At 36.9% G+C, this 15,991-nt stretch overlaps 1 long non-coding RNA gene across 2 annotated transcripts in view; it reads left to right on the top strand.

The window, feature by feature from the left end:
• The window catches only part of LOC141406731 (uncharacterized), a 470,067-nt gene that overhangs the window by 243,558 nt on the left and 210,518 nt on the right, over positions 1 to 15,991 (top strand). For both annotated transcript variants that reach the window (XR_012413497.1, XR_012413496.1), the window contains exon 6: positions 9,412 to 9,443. This is a non-coding gene — a long non-coding RNA (uncharacterized lncRNA). The remainder of the gene's footprint in view (positions 1 to 9,411; positions 9,444 to 15,991) is intronic.

Here is a 15,991-nt window from a genome sequence, read left to right as displayed (position 1 = left end):
GGGGAAGATCAGTAGTTCTATTTTTATATGTAGTATACTTTGCCGGTATTTGTCCTCCAGGAAATAAAATGTAGACCAAAAATATTTTTTTGTATTTTTCATACAAAAGTAATGGTCCATTTCACCCGGTAAATAATATAAGATCATCATCCAAAAGTTATAGGCATCTTCCTCTACCTAACTCCCAACATCGTGCAAAATTTCGTGATTATTGGGCTATAATTGCGACCTCTAGTGTGTTTATCATTACACTACAAACAAATAACAGGGTATATTAGGCTGTAACTCTGTTATCTTATCATGTACACCAACACAATTGACATCAATAGAAAGGTCAAGCGTTCCTCTTCCAAGTATAGCTTACTTGCCCGGAATGTCTCTTCCAAGAATAAAGATTTAAGCTGTATACTAAAATTTTTCGCAATTTTCACACAAAAGTTTTGGTCCATTTAACCCTCTAAATATTATCTGATCGCCATCTCCAATTGCAAGCTACTTCTTCGTCATATAATCTTACCTTACTTAAAATTTCGAGGCGATCGACTATTATTGCGACCTACAGAGCATCTACAAAATCGGATAAAAATTATGTTTTTGGTCCATTTCGCCCGCTAAATATTTCACGATCATCACCAATTAAAATAGCGATCTATTCTGATGTGAAACCGACCTCCATACCAAATTTCGTGACGATCGGTCCGTAATTGCGGCCTGGAGTTTGATTACAATTTATAATGGACAGACGGACACACGGACGGACGGACGGACACACATCTCAAAATCGTTTTATCTCGCCGAGATATGAAGATTGGTATACCACATTGGGGGTCTCCGACAAATATTTCGCGGTGTTACATGAATTTTTACCAAAACAAACTTATAATACCCTTTCCACTTTGTGGTGTAGGGTATAAAAAATGGCGGATTTTTTTCAGGAGTTTTTTTTAAAGAATAATCTTGGATTTAAAAAAATCAAGCTCGACTGTCGTGGGTTTTTTTTTAAAGAAAAGTCGTTGATTTTTTCAAGAAAATTAGTTGATTTTTTAAAGAAAAGTCGTAAACTTTTTAGCGAAAAATCATTGATTTTTTAAGAAATATAGGGAATAGGGAAATTTTTAAAGAAAAATAGAGAATCTGTTAAAGACAAATAGAGAATTTTTTAAAGAAAAGTAGAGAACTTTTAATGAAAATTTTGAAGCTCCAAAATCGTGAATTTTTTTATAAAATGGCAGATTTTTCTGGGATTTTTTTTTAAAAAAATTGTGGTTAATAAAATCAAGCTCTACAGGCGTAGATTTTTTAAAGAAAAGTCTTTGATTTTTTAAAGAAATGTGGTTGATTTTTTAAAGAAAAGTCTTTGATTTTTTAAAGAAAAATCTTTGGTTTTTTAAAGAAAAATCATTGACTTTTTAAAGAAAAATAGGGAAGTTTTTTAAGATAAAATGGATTTTTCAGAGATTTTTTAAGAAAAATCGTGGATTTTTAATGAAAATTTTCGAGCTCCACAATTGTGTCCAAACTTAGATTAAGTTCCATTTCGATCTAATCCTCTGGGTAACTCCCCCATTATAGTTAAAAATTATTCGCTAAATTGGTGCGCAATACATCTCTCGAATAGATTACAATATTTGGTCCGTGTTTTTCAACGATGAGAACGTAAAAAACAAGTAAAATTACTGATGGGAACGAACACAACACATAATTGTTGAAGTGACAGCACGTGGTAAACGATTCTTCCGAGTCCAAGGGAGGATTAAGGGACTTCAATGAACTTCATGAGCTATGACGTTTCGTCTAAGGCAAGCTGATGGATCCCTATTATGCACGGTAAAGGAAGACAATCCTATGAGGATAAAAAGAGATTGCCACAGCTCGCTAGACCATCACAATTGCGGCACCACGTCTAATAAAGGACATGTCCTGTCAACCCACCATTTCCCTTAGCTCATACCTGCTCTGTTAACGACTTCATAATTACCGTGCTTTTCTGAATCATGGAAGAGCAGATTGGCAAGGGTCGAGATACTTTAACAATCACCACTCCATACGCTCGGATGCCACTGTATGTAATTTTTGAGTCATGTTTTATTAACCCTATAACGACTCCACAGTGTGATAGAACGCCAAAAAAGAGAAGACACGTGACTCGCCCTTTTCCCTATCTCATCAACTTTCGCGGTTATAGGCCTCCATAGGTCTAAGGCTTTGATGTAAAAAGGGGTCATTTAGTCAGGAAATTTGAATTTATTTCAGTGGCATAGTTGTAGCTCTTGTCTTAAAGAACAAAAATTGTGAACACATACATATAATCCATCAAACTACACCTGCAAGGTCAAAATCACTATGGTCAAATTTCTTTTACAGTTTTTTCTCGGGTTTTGGTCTATAGCTATCAAACCGATCAATTTTGAAGCAAACAACCCACTATAAAAATGTGCCTCAGACCTCAAAAACCTTTTTCTAGAATATACGTACTCTGTATAGACGTTTCTTAAAGTTCAAAATAGCAAAGCAAATGTGATTTGTACCCTGATTTCTCTGGTCCTGGTCCACAGATATTAAACCGTTCAATATTTAAGAAAACAACTAACTACAATAATGTAGCAAAGGCATCAGTAAACAACTTTCTGGATCATGCGAAATGTCTATGGACGGTTCTTTTTGGTAAAAATAGCAAACATCTTTTGAAAATATCCAATTTTTATATTTTTTCTCCGACTCTGGTCCAAAGATACGCAGTCGCCCAAAAACTAAGGATATAGTCAACTACAAAAATGTACCTTAAATTTCAATAAACAAGTTTCTAGAACGTATGAAAATTCTAAGAATTATTCTGAACTTCTACCTTTCTGAAATTCCACACCCTCTAGACGGCATAGATATCGTAATGTATGCAGATACGATGTTGGCGGCGGATCCTATCGTCGATCAGATATATACTAGGTACATATACATACATACCTAGCTGACTTAATGCAGTTCTTACATCTGAGGAAAAGTAGGAGACTGAAATGAGGCTTCCCCTAAATATATTGGTGGATGGATGGATTTTGGCCATATATTAGGTGTACCGTTCGATAGCATTTTCTTGAGTCGTCCTCACAAGCCGGAACCATGTGCGACAATATCAGAAGTGGGAACAAGGTCCTCAAATCGCTAGCTGACAGTACTTGGGTGTTGAGGCAAAAAAACCTTATTGATCCCTCGCAAAGCAATAGGCAGATCTGTGGAAAGCTATGCAACGCCGGTGTGGTATAAAAATCTTTGCTCTGAGGATTGGAAGAATATACAAACCTTTCAGAATGCCGCCTAGACGACTGCAACAAAGTGTCTCCTTATGACACAAGTGGACTATCTTCATGGTGCATCAGCACAACAAGAGAGAGAGAGAGAGAGGTGCGAAGCTCAAAACAAGAATCTTTAGATCAGCCAGCCTATCTGGCAGGTTTCTGTAGCATTCACACTGACGCAGTTGCGCAGGCAGTACAAAAATTACAGCAGGAGAACGCAAGCTGTCTAGGCAAACACGACATTTTTAGCCCATTTAAAATCCGGACAATGCAGCCGGATTGGGTCCAAAACTTGATATTTGAGGTTCCCAATGAACATAAAACTTCTCCACTAAAATTGGTATAGTCCCCATATAGCAGCACCTCCCGATTTTCGACATTTTTGATTATAGCTACAATTTGTGACTAAACTACCCGTAATATGGCATTTGAGGTATCCTACAGCCGCAAAACTTCTCCAACAAAAATTGTCGACATAGGTCCATGATTCGGTATGGCCCCATACAACGGTATCTACCGATTTTCGGTATTTCGAGGATTTCAGCTACAATTTTAAACCAAACTCGCTGTAATTTGACATTTGACGTTCTTAGGGTCACAACACTTCTTCACCAAAAAGTTGTCAAAATGGGTCCATGTTTACATATAGCCCCCCTATAACGGTAACTCCCGATTTTCGGTATTTTGATTTGTCGACATAGAACCATGTCTCGGTATAGCCCTCATGTAAGGGTACCTCCCGATTTTCGGTATTTTGAGGGTTTTAGCAACATACATATTTTGACCGAATTACCAGTTCTTTAACATTAGATGTTCCCAGTGGTCCAAAAACTTCTTCACAAAAATGTTTCAACACAAAACCATGTTTCAGTATAGCCGTTATAAAACGGTACCTCCGGATTTTAGGTATTTTGAGAACTCTTGCTAGATTTGTAATTTCTGTAATTTCACATGCCAGTTTCCCAGTGGCCACAAAACTCTCCCAACAAAATTGTCAACATAAATCAACGCTTTGACCCCATAAAACGGTAGCACCGATTTCAGTAGTGCCATTCTCTAACAATTTTTTTGTAGTTACCGACAAAAATCCGTAAAATTAAAACGCAAATTTATGAATGAACAGTTCAAATAAAAGATGACAACGTCCTTGCTATCGGTAGAATTTTACGACTGCTTTTTATTCGTCGCTAACTTTCCAAAAACATCGGTATTTACCAAAATTATAAGCATTTTAATTTTACCGACAATTGTCGGTAACTCAACTTAGTCTTCGTTGGGAGTATAAAACTTTCCCGCAAAAATTTGTCGGTATAGGACCATGCCTTCATATAGCCCCCATAGAACGGTACCTCCCGATTTTCTGTATTTTGAAGGTTGTGGACACAATAATTTAGTATTTAGTCTTCATTTGGTGTATTAAACGTTAGATATGAAATTTGTCGGGATATGTTATATGTGTTTTGAAGGTTGTGGCCTCAATATTCATCAGAAATGGCTGACATTTGGTATTTAGTCTCCCTTGGGGGTATACAACTTTCCCCCAGAAACTTGTCGGTCCACGCCTTAGTATAGATAGCCCCCATAGAACGGTACCTCCCAATTCCCGGTATTTTGAAGGTTGTGGCCTCAATATTGCTCCGAAGTGTCTGAAATTTGGTATTTGGTCTTTATTAGGTGTATTAAACTTTCCATTCGAAATCTGTTGGTATAGGTTTAAGCCTTCATATAGCCCTTATAGAACGGTACCTCCCGATTATCGATATTTTGCAGGTTATGGCATCAATATTCCACCGACACAGTCGAAATTTGGTATTAAGGGGTATAAAACTTTACATATGAAATTTGTCCGTATAGATCCAAGCCTTCATATAGCCTCCATAGGTACCGATTTTCGGTATTTTGAAGCTTGTGGCCACAATACCTCCCGATTATCGGTATTGTGCAGGTTGTGGCCTCAATATTCCTCCAAAATGGCTAAAATTTGGTATTTAGTCTTCGTTGGTGGTATAAAGCATTCCCCTAGAAAATCCTGTACCGGTTCACGCCTTAGTATACCCATAGAACGGTAACTCCCGATTTTCGGTATTTTGAAGGTTGTGACCACAATAATCCAACGAAATGGCTGAATATTGGTATTCAGTCTACGTTGGGGGTACAAAACTATCCACCTGAAATTTTAGGGTATAGGTACGCCTTTATATTGCCCTTAAGGAATGGTACATCCCAATTATCGGTATTTTGAACGTTGTAGCTAAAAGCATTTCCGGTTGAAATTCGCCGGTATAGGTCCACGTTTCGATATAGCCCCCATGGAACGGTACCTTCCGATTATCGTAATTCTGAGGGTTGTGCGATCAATATCCCACTGAAATTACTAAAATTGGTTTTTTAGTTTCCATGGGGTTATAAAATATTCCAGAAGAGTATTATCAGTATAGGTCCACGTCTTTCTATATAGATCGAAGTTTTGATATAGCCCCCATAGAATGGTACTTCCAGAATTTCATATTTTGAAATTGCTACAATTACGTATTTAGTCTTCTTCATAAACGAAAAGAAACCATTTGTTCCATTTTGTTCTTGTTCTTGTTTTTTTTTTTTTTTTGTTTTCTTTTGTTCTGTTTTTAATAATTTATTTATTATACCCTCCACCATAGTATGGAGGGTATATTAAGTTTGTCATTCCGTTTGTAACACATCGAACTAATCATTTGCGACCCTATAAAGTATATATATTCTTGATCAGGATAAAATTCTAAGACGAACTGGCCATGTCCGTCTGTCCGTCCGTCTGTCCGTCCGTCTGTCCGTCTGTTGTAATCACTCTAGCGTCCGCAATAATTGAGATAGAGTGCTGAAATTTTGCACCCGAGGGTCTTTTTTCCATAGGCAGGTCAAGTTCGAAGATGGGCTATATCGGTCCACTCTTTGGTATAGCCCCCATATAACGGTACCTCCGGATTTGAGGTATTTTGACGTTCTTAGCCACATTTGCAGACCGAATTAGCTATAATTTGGCACTTAGGGTTCCTAGTGATCAACAAACTTATATCCCAAAGGATATGGACATAGGTCCATGTTTTGGTATAGTCCCCATATAACGGTACCTCCCGATTTTCGGTATTTTGAGAATTTTAGCCACAATTTGTAACCAAACTATCTGCAATTTGACATTTGAAGTTCTCAGTGGTCATGAAATATCTCCACGAAACATCGTCAACATAGGTCCATGTTTTGGTATGGCCCCCATATATCGGTACCTCCCGATTTTCGGTATTTTAAGAATGCTGCAATTTTTAACCGAACTAGCTGTAATGATCGGTATTTTGAGAACTTTAGCTACAATTTTGTCTATTCAAAAATAATCTTCAATATAGGACCATGTTTTGGTATATCCCCCCATATAACTGTACCTCCCGATTTTCGGGAATTTTCAGTGGTCACGAAATTTCTTCACAAAAAATTCGTCAACATTGGCCCATTTTTGAGGCTCTACATTGTTTTGATGAAACTACCCTCAATGTGACTCTTGAATTTCCCTGCAGCTATAAAACTTTTCCGCCACAAAATTTAAAGATAGGTTGACTCTTTGATATAGCCCCGTAGGTGGTACCTTTCACCTAGCTGAACACAGTTTTTTAGATTACACTGTGCAACAAAATGGAGGTGAAAGTCTGGGGCACGGAAAATTCCTCTTGGGGAAGAAAGGCCTTGGTGAGCTTATTATGAACCCCGAAGGACAGATCCGCCGTGATTTTTTGTTAGAGACCCTGTGGGCCATCAGAAATTAGCGTTATATCTTTGTTCACTGTTGCTTAAGTGCTCTACAAAAACAACAAACAAAGATATAATGCTAATTCATGATGGTTTATAGGGTCTCTTACAAGAACTTCATCACGCCATAACGCGGAAGTTCGACTCACGGCGCATCTGTCCTTCGGGGTTTTTAATATACACACACCAAGGGCTTTCATCTCCAAAAGGAATAATCTCTGCCACAACATTTGCGTTCACAGTGTAATTTAAGCAATAGTGGGAGGCAGTAGGAGTCTATCCATTGTCGAAAAGTTGTTCCACCTAAAATTGTGAAAGGACCCTAATTATTCCATTTTAATTAAGACTATTTTGTGGTGGAGGGTATAAAAAGTTCGGCCCGGCCTAACTTAACGACTTTTTACTTGTTTATTTTTTTTTTTTTTTTTTTGCTAGAGAAATCAACATTTGCTGAGATAAGCGTTCTAAAATATCCCAATATATCTCCACTTCATACCAACTATAGCCAGATGTTTTGCATGATTGAAATATGTACAAATTTTGCGCGGGATATTGAAAAACTTCGAAAATATATTTGAAGTTCCTCTCAAGAATCGTATACACTTTTTGACCGATTACATTTCCTAAAATTTAAAGTTTCCACAATTTGTTAAATAATTTAACCAAATAAATGTATATCTACTTCATCTAGCGTAATACACCTTCCCCATTACCACTACCACATTCAGCACATTTTATTCGTTGGCCGTCATTGAAGGCAGCCAAACATGTATGAAAATGCGGTGACCATGTCAAGTGCAGGTTTCCAAATGACTTCACCAGTCGTCATGTAGAAAAATGAAATTCAAAGACCATGTTGTTGTTGTTGGGTGGTAGCAAATGCTTAACACCGTTCTTTTTTCGATTTTTTTTTCTTCTTTTAAGCCATTAAAGTATTTCAGCCAAAAACACAACTAACATTTGGTTGGTCAACATATCCTCCTCCTAGTGATTTTGTTAAACAATGTCCCAAATCGTTGCGAAACTAAAGTCTTTATCCGACCCCTTACCAAAAAAAATAGAGGGAAATATTCAGATATATTATTGGATTTGTAGCCATTTTTGACCATCAGCCTGTCAAGGGGGAACGCGCTTGAGGTCTCTGTGTACACTACTGTAACAGTGTGTTCACGGCTGAATAAATGACAAGAGCGTTGTCGTGGTGGTAGTGGTGGGAGTGAGTAAATGTGAGTGAATATAAACTCTCTGAGGATTTTTATATAAAAGGCAGATAGGCTGTCGCCAGTTTGTATAGCAGATTAATTGCTTTTTGGTATTTTTGTAGTTGTTGTTGCTTTTTTTGCACAAAAAGACTAACAAAGCCAACAACTAGCACGGCCCATGATGATTACGGGGGCTTATAGAGCAGTCAACAAACGACAAAGTCACGAGAAAACCTAAGGCCTTATGGCAAATGATGTGGTGCTTTACTTCGTGTAGAAGGGTGGTGGGGGGAGATATTAAAGAGTGACAAAGGTTAGAGAATAAATTTTTACTTAGCCACCACACGCATACAACGCCATTCAATGTTGTGAAAGTAATAATGCGGTTCCTCGTTTTTTCTGTTGCAAAATCGTTATTCTATTTCTGTAACAGTTCCACCAACAACCTATCAACGCTGAAAAGATTACAGGAAACTTTGTTTCCTGTCATTTCCGTTTCCTTCTTTTCAGTAATATAATGGTAAATTATAATTTTAATAGATATTGCATTGCCCTGAGCCATAACTATAACTAGATTACTGATTTTGTGCACTAAAGTAAAATACGTACATAGAAATGTGTGGGTGTGTGTTCGTTTGTATCCTCACAATGCCACCACCATATATTATTATACTGTGTGGCTTCACTCTTTTTTGCAATTATCTTTTGTCCTTCTATTACTCTTTAATGTTTATGTTACTGATAAAGGTTAAAAGACACATTGGATTTTCGGTTAATTCTATTACTTTGCCATATATTTGTGTGTGTATAAAACAATGAGGAACATTATTGTGGTATCTGTGGCTATATCCCACTTAAGTGGCATATAAATGTACTCAACTTTTAGCGTTTGAAGAGGCTTTTGTGTCGCTTGTTTTCTTTTGGAAAGCGATAAAAAAGATTACCAACAAATTGAAAAATACCAATTTTAAGGATAAACGAAGCAATTGCTTTGACCACTAAGTAAAATGAAATGTAAGCAGCAATATAAATATTACGTGAGGTTAAGTTGTTAAAACATAGACGCAACATATTTAGTTTTTATCCTACAAAATAATTTGAATTATCGCAAATTCTTTAATGTTTCTTTTTTCTTTTCGTTTTAGGAAACATTGACATGGCGTGAGGCTTTTAAACAGTAAGTACAAAATTGATTTATAATGAAATAAGTAAAATAGAATGAGTCGACTTTCCCAACAGCTAGATACCCTCAGCCTATGGCTGTACAAAAAATATAATATCATGAATGTTGAATAAAACAACATAAACCCTTTTTTATAGCAAACATACCAACTAGTCGTGGTTTTGGAAACAATCGGGCCAATAACTAGAGAAGTATGGAGAATAAAATGGCCCAGACCAAACGCTAGAGCTAGAATTACACCAAACATATGAGCTATATCAAAACGTGGACATATGTCCACAATGACGGAGAATTTGTTTGACCACTGGAAACCCCAAATGCCTAATTACATCCAATATTAGCTGAAAAGGTCGATAAAAACTTCAAAATATCTGAAATCGAGTGGTACCGTTATGTGGTGGATATTCCAAACCATAGACCTATAACCACAATTTTTGGGAGAAAATGTTTTTGATCACTTGAAACCATTAATGCCAAATTATAATTGATTTGCTCAGAAAAGGTTGTTAAAACCTACATAAGAACTGAAATCGGGCGGAACTTTTATACGGCGGCTATTAAAAAAGGTGACCTAAGTCCAAAATTTGTTGTGGAGAAGTTTTTCACCACTAGAAACCTTACATCCCAACTTGTAGCTCATTCGGTCAGAAAATGTAGCTAAAAACTATAGAATTCCTCAAATCGGGCAGTAACTTGCTCCCAAAATTAGTTGGGAGTTATGTCCGTGAAGCAAAGCGGACATAGCTCCCACAAAAAAAGCGGACATAACTCCCACTGGAATGTCCGCAAGGTGTGGTCAGACATAGCTCCTAAAAAACTTTGGGGCTTATGCCCGCAAACAATAACTCCCAAAATCGTTTTGGGACTGATGTTTGTTGGGAGTTATGTTAAGGCATCGTCATAACCACAGAAATGGAAAATTTTTTTCATTTCATGGAATTTTGGTTGGCGCTGAGCCTTTTTTTATACCCTCCACCATAAGATGGGGTTTATTAAGTTTGTCATTCCGTTGGTAACTACTCGAAATAATCATTGTAGACCCCACGAACTATATATATTTTTGATCGGCATGCAATTCTACATCGATATAGTCATGTCCGTCCGTCTGTGGAAATCACTCTAGCGTCCGAACGGATGGAAGTAGGTGGATGAAATTTTGGTAGAATCTATTACATGTATGTACGTAGGACTTTTAGTATTGAAAGCGCGCTATGTAGGTCCACGTTTTCGTATACATAAGATGTTTGTCCCATTTTACCACCGAATTGGTTGTAATTTGGTATTTTGTCTCTCCAGAGGCTAAAAACATTTCTACCATAAAATGTTCATATATGTCCACATTTTGGTATAGCCCCCATACAACGCCCCATATATAGTACGCGTCACTTTAAGATATTTTGAATGTATTAATCTCATTTGACCACAGAACCGGTTGTAACTTTGTATTTTGTGTTTTCAGAGGCTAGGAAACATTTCTACCATAAAATGTTTATATAGGTCCAAGTTTTGATATAGCCCCATAGGACGATATCTCCCAATTTTCGGTATTTTGATGGGTTTAGCCTCATTATCACACCGAAATGGCTGAAATTTAGTATTAAGTTTTCGTTGGGGGTATAAAACTTTCCCCCAGAAATTTGTAGGTATTAGGTCAACGCCTTCATATGTCCCCCATAGAACGGTTCCTCCCGATTTTCGGTATTTTGAAGGTTGTGTGTGGCCACATTAATCCACCGAAATGGCTAAAATTTGGCATTTGGTCTTCATTTGGGGTACATAACGTTCCATATGAAATTTGTTGGTATAGGTCCACGCTTTTATATTGCACCCATAGAACTTACTTCCCGATTTTCGGTGTTTAGAAGGTTGTGGCCTCAAAAATGGCTGATATTTGGTATTTAATCTCCGTTGGGGGTATAAAACTTTCCCCCAGAAACTTGTCGGTACAGGTCCACGCTTTAGAATAGCCCCCATAGAACAATAATTCCCTATTTTCAGTAGTTTTTAGGTTATGGCCTCAATCTTCCACCGAAATGGCTGAAATTTGGTATTTAGTCTTCGTTGGGGGTCTACAACTTTCCGGAAATTTGTCGGCATAGGTCTGCGTCTTCAAATAGCCCCCATAGAACGGTACCTCCTGATTTTCGGTATTTCGAAGGTTGTGACCTCAATGTCCCACCGAAATGACTGTCTTCGTTAAGGGTACACAACTTTCCACCAGAAATTTTCAGGTATAGGTTCACGCTCTCATATAGCCCTCATAGGACAATAGCTCCCAATTTTCGGTATATTTGAAGGTTTTAGCTACATTATCCTACCAAAATGGCTAAAGTTTGATATTTCGTACTCCTTTGGGATGCAAAACTTTGTCGGTATCGTTCCACGTTTTGGTGTACACCCCTGGAAAGGTACATCCTAATTTTCGGTATTTTGAAGAGTTTAGCCTCATAATAACACAGTAATTGCTAAAATTTGGTACATAGTCTTCGCTGAGGGTATAATTGGTCGGTATAGGTCCATGTCTTCATATAGCCCCCATAGACCGGTGCCACCCGATTTTCGGTATTTTGAAGGTTGTTGCTCAATATCCCATTGAAATGACTGACATTTGGTAGTTAGTCTTCGTTCCCCACCGAAATAGCTGATATTTTGTATTAAGCTTTTGATAGGGGTATGAAACATTCCACCCGAAATGTGCCGGTATAGGTCGACATCCTCAAATAGCCCCCATAGGACCGTACCTTTAAACCATTTGTTCCTATTCACTTAAATACAGTTCATGGTGGAGGGTATAAAAAGTTCGGCCCGGCCGAACTTAACGCTTATTTTAGGCATTAATAGGCAACAGTTCATTCATTCTCACTACAGGAAATCATTTGTGAGAAAAAAGTTAAAAAGTCATAACCCTAGTGCCCGCCCTTCCGTTTATCATCTAAACCTTGTAATAACGCTACAGGTCGCTATTAATGGAGATCCCGGAGGGAAAGAAGCCTATTGTGATGCGATTGTGATGGTCGGATAATAGTCAGGGGGTCGGAATGGGCAAAAACTTATTTGGAGGAAAAGGCAACATCTTATTACAAAGCGAATATCTCCGTTTCTATAAAGAGTATAGCAAACAAAGGAGATATCGCAGTACTCACCAATCCAACCAACCTTTTCATTTTTGCGATTTTTATTGTAATGACGAATAACGCAGCTATGAAAGTAGAAAACCCACCTTTACAATGATGCAAAGTAGGTTGGCGTAGGTGGTCAAACAACGGAGAACCTCGTCAATGGAAGAAGAAAAATACCCTTTACATTGATGCAAAGCAGGATAGCGTAGGTGGTCAAACGGCGGTGACATAGCAAAAGTCGGTAAAACATCCCATTTTTCGATTTTTTTTTGTAATCACGCTATCGGATCGAATCGTTACTAAATGTTGATGACTAACGGGGGTACCAGAAAGGAACAAGCATTTTTAGTTTGGTGATAGTTGGATAATATTCTCTAAAGGAAATCTTTACCAGTGAAAAGCATATGCAGGTGAAAGATAAAACATACTCGACGGCTCTGTGAATCAGAACTCTGCTTACTAAAAATTGTTGGTATATTTTAACCAACCTTCGTCAGCGCAGCTGACTGATACTTGTTTACTAGTTTAATAAAATACATAACTTTAAAAATACTTAGTGAATTTCTTAAAATTGATTATTTTTAATGATTATACGTAGCTGACAACACAATCTATAATATAATTGCATTGAGTTCAATGAAAAAGTTAGCATACACCATATTTATACCCTCAGCCTTTAGGCTAGAAAGCGTGTATACACTTTGATACGACCAAAAATGTGCCTCATCGAAATAACGGTTTTAGACCCCAAGTATGTTTGGACGAAATTAGTTTCAGACAATTTTGAGTCGATTTAGCCATGTCCGTCCGTCTGTCTGTCCGTCTGTCTGGCTGGTTCGAACAATAAATATAGAACGGTTCAACCGATTCGAACCAAATTTTGGGTATAGTAATATTTTGTCCAAACTTAGTATAAGCTCGAAGATAGGCCATATCGGTCAACTCTTTCGGGTACCTTCCCCACAAAAGTTCAAAATTTGTCTCTAATTTGTCGATTTGATCCAAACTTTGCACATCGTATTATTCCTTCTAGATACAGATCGGGTTCGAATATGGAGTATATTGGTCCACTGCTTCGGGTACCTCCCACACAAAGTTCGGTTAAAATGAAGTTTGAGAGCTCCTCTCGGATCCGGCCTTGCGTCTCCCTTTACGGCGGGACAATTTTTTTCTTGCGCAAGTCTATACTTTCTGAGATATTGACCAAAAAGTTCCAAGAAACCGTGACGGCACTAACCAAATTTTCAAATCCCCAAGGTAATTCTCGCAGGGAGTTTCTGATTGGTGCAGACTTGCACATCATATTATTTCATCCATAGGTTGGAATATGGGTTATATCGATCCAATCCTTCGGGTACCTTCCACGCAAAATTCGAAAAAAAACTAGTTTAAGAGCTCCTCTCGCCTCGTTTTGATTTTTTTTCAGTAGATTGTTCTAGCGGCCTTATTTACAACGGTACAGTATTTTTCCGGAGTAAGTCAATACTTGCTGGATAATGGTCCAAGCTCCAAAACCCTTTCGGCACATACTAATATGGCTACTGTGCAAGATAACTCCAAAACTTTTTGAAAAATTTCTTTCAAACTTAGTTTAACGTAAATTAATATTTCGAGTCCTTTATGAAGAAGTTTTACTAAAAATTTTTGGTATACATACATATTTTAAAGCAAACTCGTAATATTTAATAATTTTTTTTATATACGACATAATTATTGTGCTTGGTATGGTTTTGTTGTTTTTTTTTCAGTGGCTGTGGTTATATCTCCGTCAGCACAGCTGACTGATACTTTCTTACTTGTTTTATCCTAAAATCCGCCTATCTTTCGAATTTTGAAGTCACTATATCAACTAACCCAATCGATCTTTTTAATAATAATCAATTGTTTAACAAGTTCCTTCAATATAACAATATCATTTTTCTAAATTCCCCATATAAATTACGCACAGAACACTTGTGAAAACTGTATTTAAATATTTTCTAATATTACACTTAAATAACAAAACTAACACTCAGAATGATGGAAAAAGGACAAAATCTACTTTGGGATTTCCTAACTCACATACGCATTTTCATGGAAATGTAACATTGGCTCGTTAACTGGATATACAAGCATGCCAATTACCAGAGGATTTTAACTTCAAACTTATCATTTTTTTTTTTGCGTAGAAAAAAGAAATATAAAATGAAATATAAAACGAGCATACATATATTTTTAGATGTAACAACAAAAAATATGAGTTTGCTTGTAGTTGGTTTTCAAACGTAAAAAATATTCTGTCACAAAATAAAACAACTCCCTGCAAACCATTGGAAGATTGTTGGACGATTTTTCGACCAGATTTTTCTTCAACGCTTCTTTCCGGCGATCTTTTAGCGAATTTTTATATAAAATTCACCCATGCGAGTAATTTGCCATTCGTAGACGATTCTCAAAAATTATTGTTTATAATCAATCGCTACGACAAATTACCTGTTATGCTTCTCGGCGATCTTTCCGCGAAATTGTGTTATGTTCCGCTATTGTTAGAGCAGGCGAATAATATATTATTCTTCCGAACCCCGATCACGCGATTGTTACTAAAATTTTTGATTTGGTTGCTTATAATTCTCATATACACATTCTGCATAACTTTGGTATAAATGGCACGTATTATATTATGAGTATTGACAAACATAGTACATGTCTGGGTTTTGCCAAGTGGAATTAAGAAAGGCCCGAGAAGCAATATAAACCACTATGTCATAAGGAAAATAATAAAAAGTTATAACAAATCAGAAAATAAAACAAAAAGTATAAAAATCAAAGACAAAAATGGAAAGAAACAAAAAACAGAGAAAAATGAAAAATAATTTTTCTTTAATTTTTTGTTTATATTTTCTTCTTCTTAAGATCTTCCAAATGATTCGTCAGCGAATCTTGGTCGCGATTCGCATTCCATAAACACTTACTTTAGGTTGGTGTTACGTAGAAGATTTTTAGGCGATATCGCCTGTGAAAAATTATTCGCCCAGGAAAATCGCGTATTATTCTTGGGCGATAGAAATGGTTTGCAGGGCTATTACGTATAGCACTGCCGAATACATACATATGTATGTCTGTATGGGTATGGGAATGTGGTTGAAACCAAGCATGTCACGCCAAACAAAATTTGTGATTTTTTCTACATTACAAGGAAGCATATTTATACTTATACATATAAAGGACATTTATATACAAACTAAATTTTGCCATAGCTCCCTATTTACACTACTAATGGCTTTTATTTAGAATAGAGAAAAAGTGTGAGTATTTTATGAAGTAGAGTGTTGTCGTGGTGTGTATATGAAAAATTGTCTTTGGGCGTAAGGGGGCAAATGTCGTCAGTGTCTTGGTGCTGGATATTCTCATGTAGTTGAGGATGTTGATGCTATTTTTTCCTAG

Source organism: Musca autumnalis, unplaced genomic scaffold (assembly GCF_047663935.1).
Source record: "Musca autumnalis isolate F117 unplaced genomic scaffold, ASM4766393v1 scaffold_5, whole genome shotgun sequence".
NCBI classification, from domain to species: domain Eukaryota; kingdom Metazoa; phylum Arthropoda; class Insecta; order Diptera; family Muscidae; genus Musca; species Musca autumnalis.
Note: the sequence above shows the minus strand (reverse complement) of the source record. Positions and strands in the feature narration are given on the sequence as shown.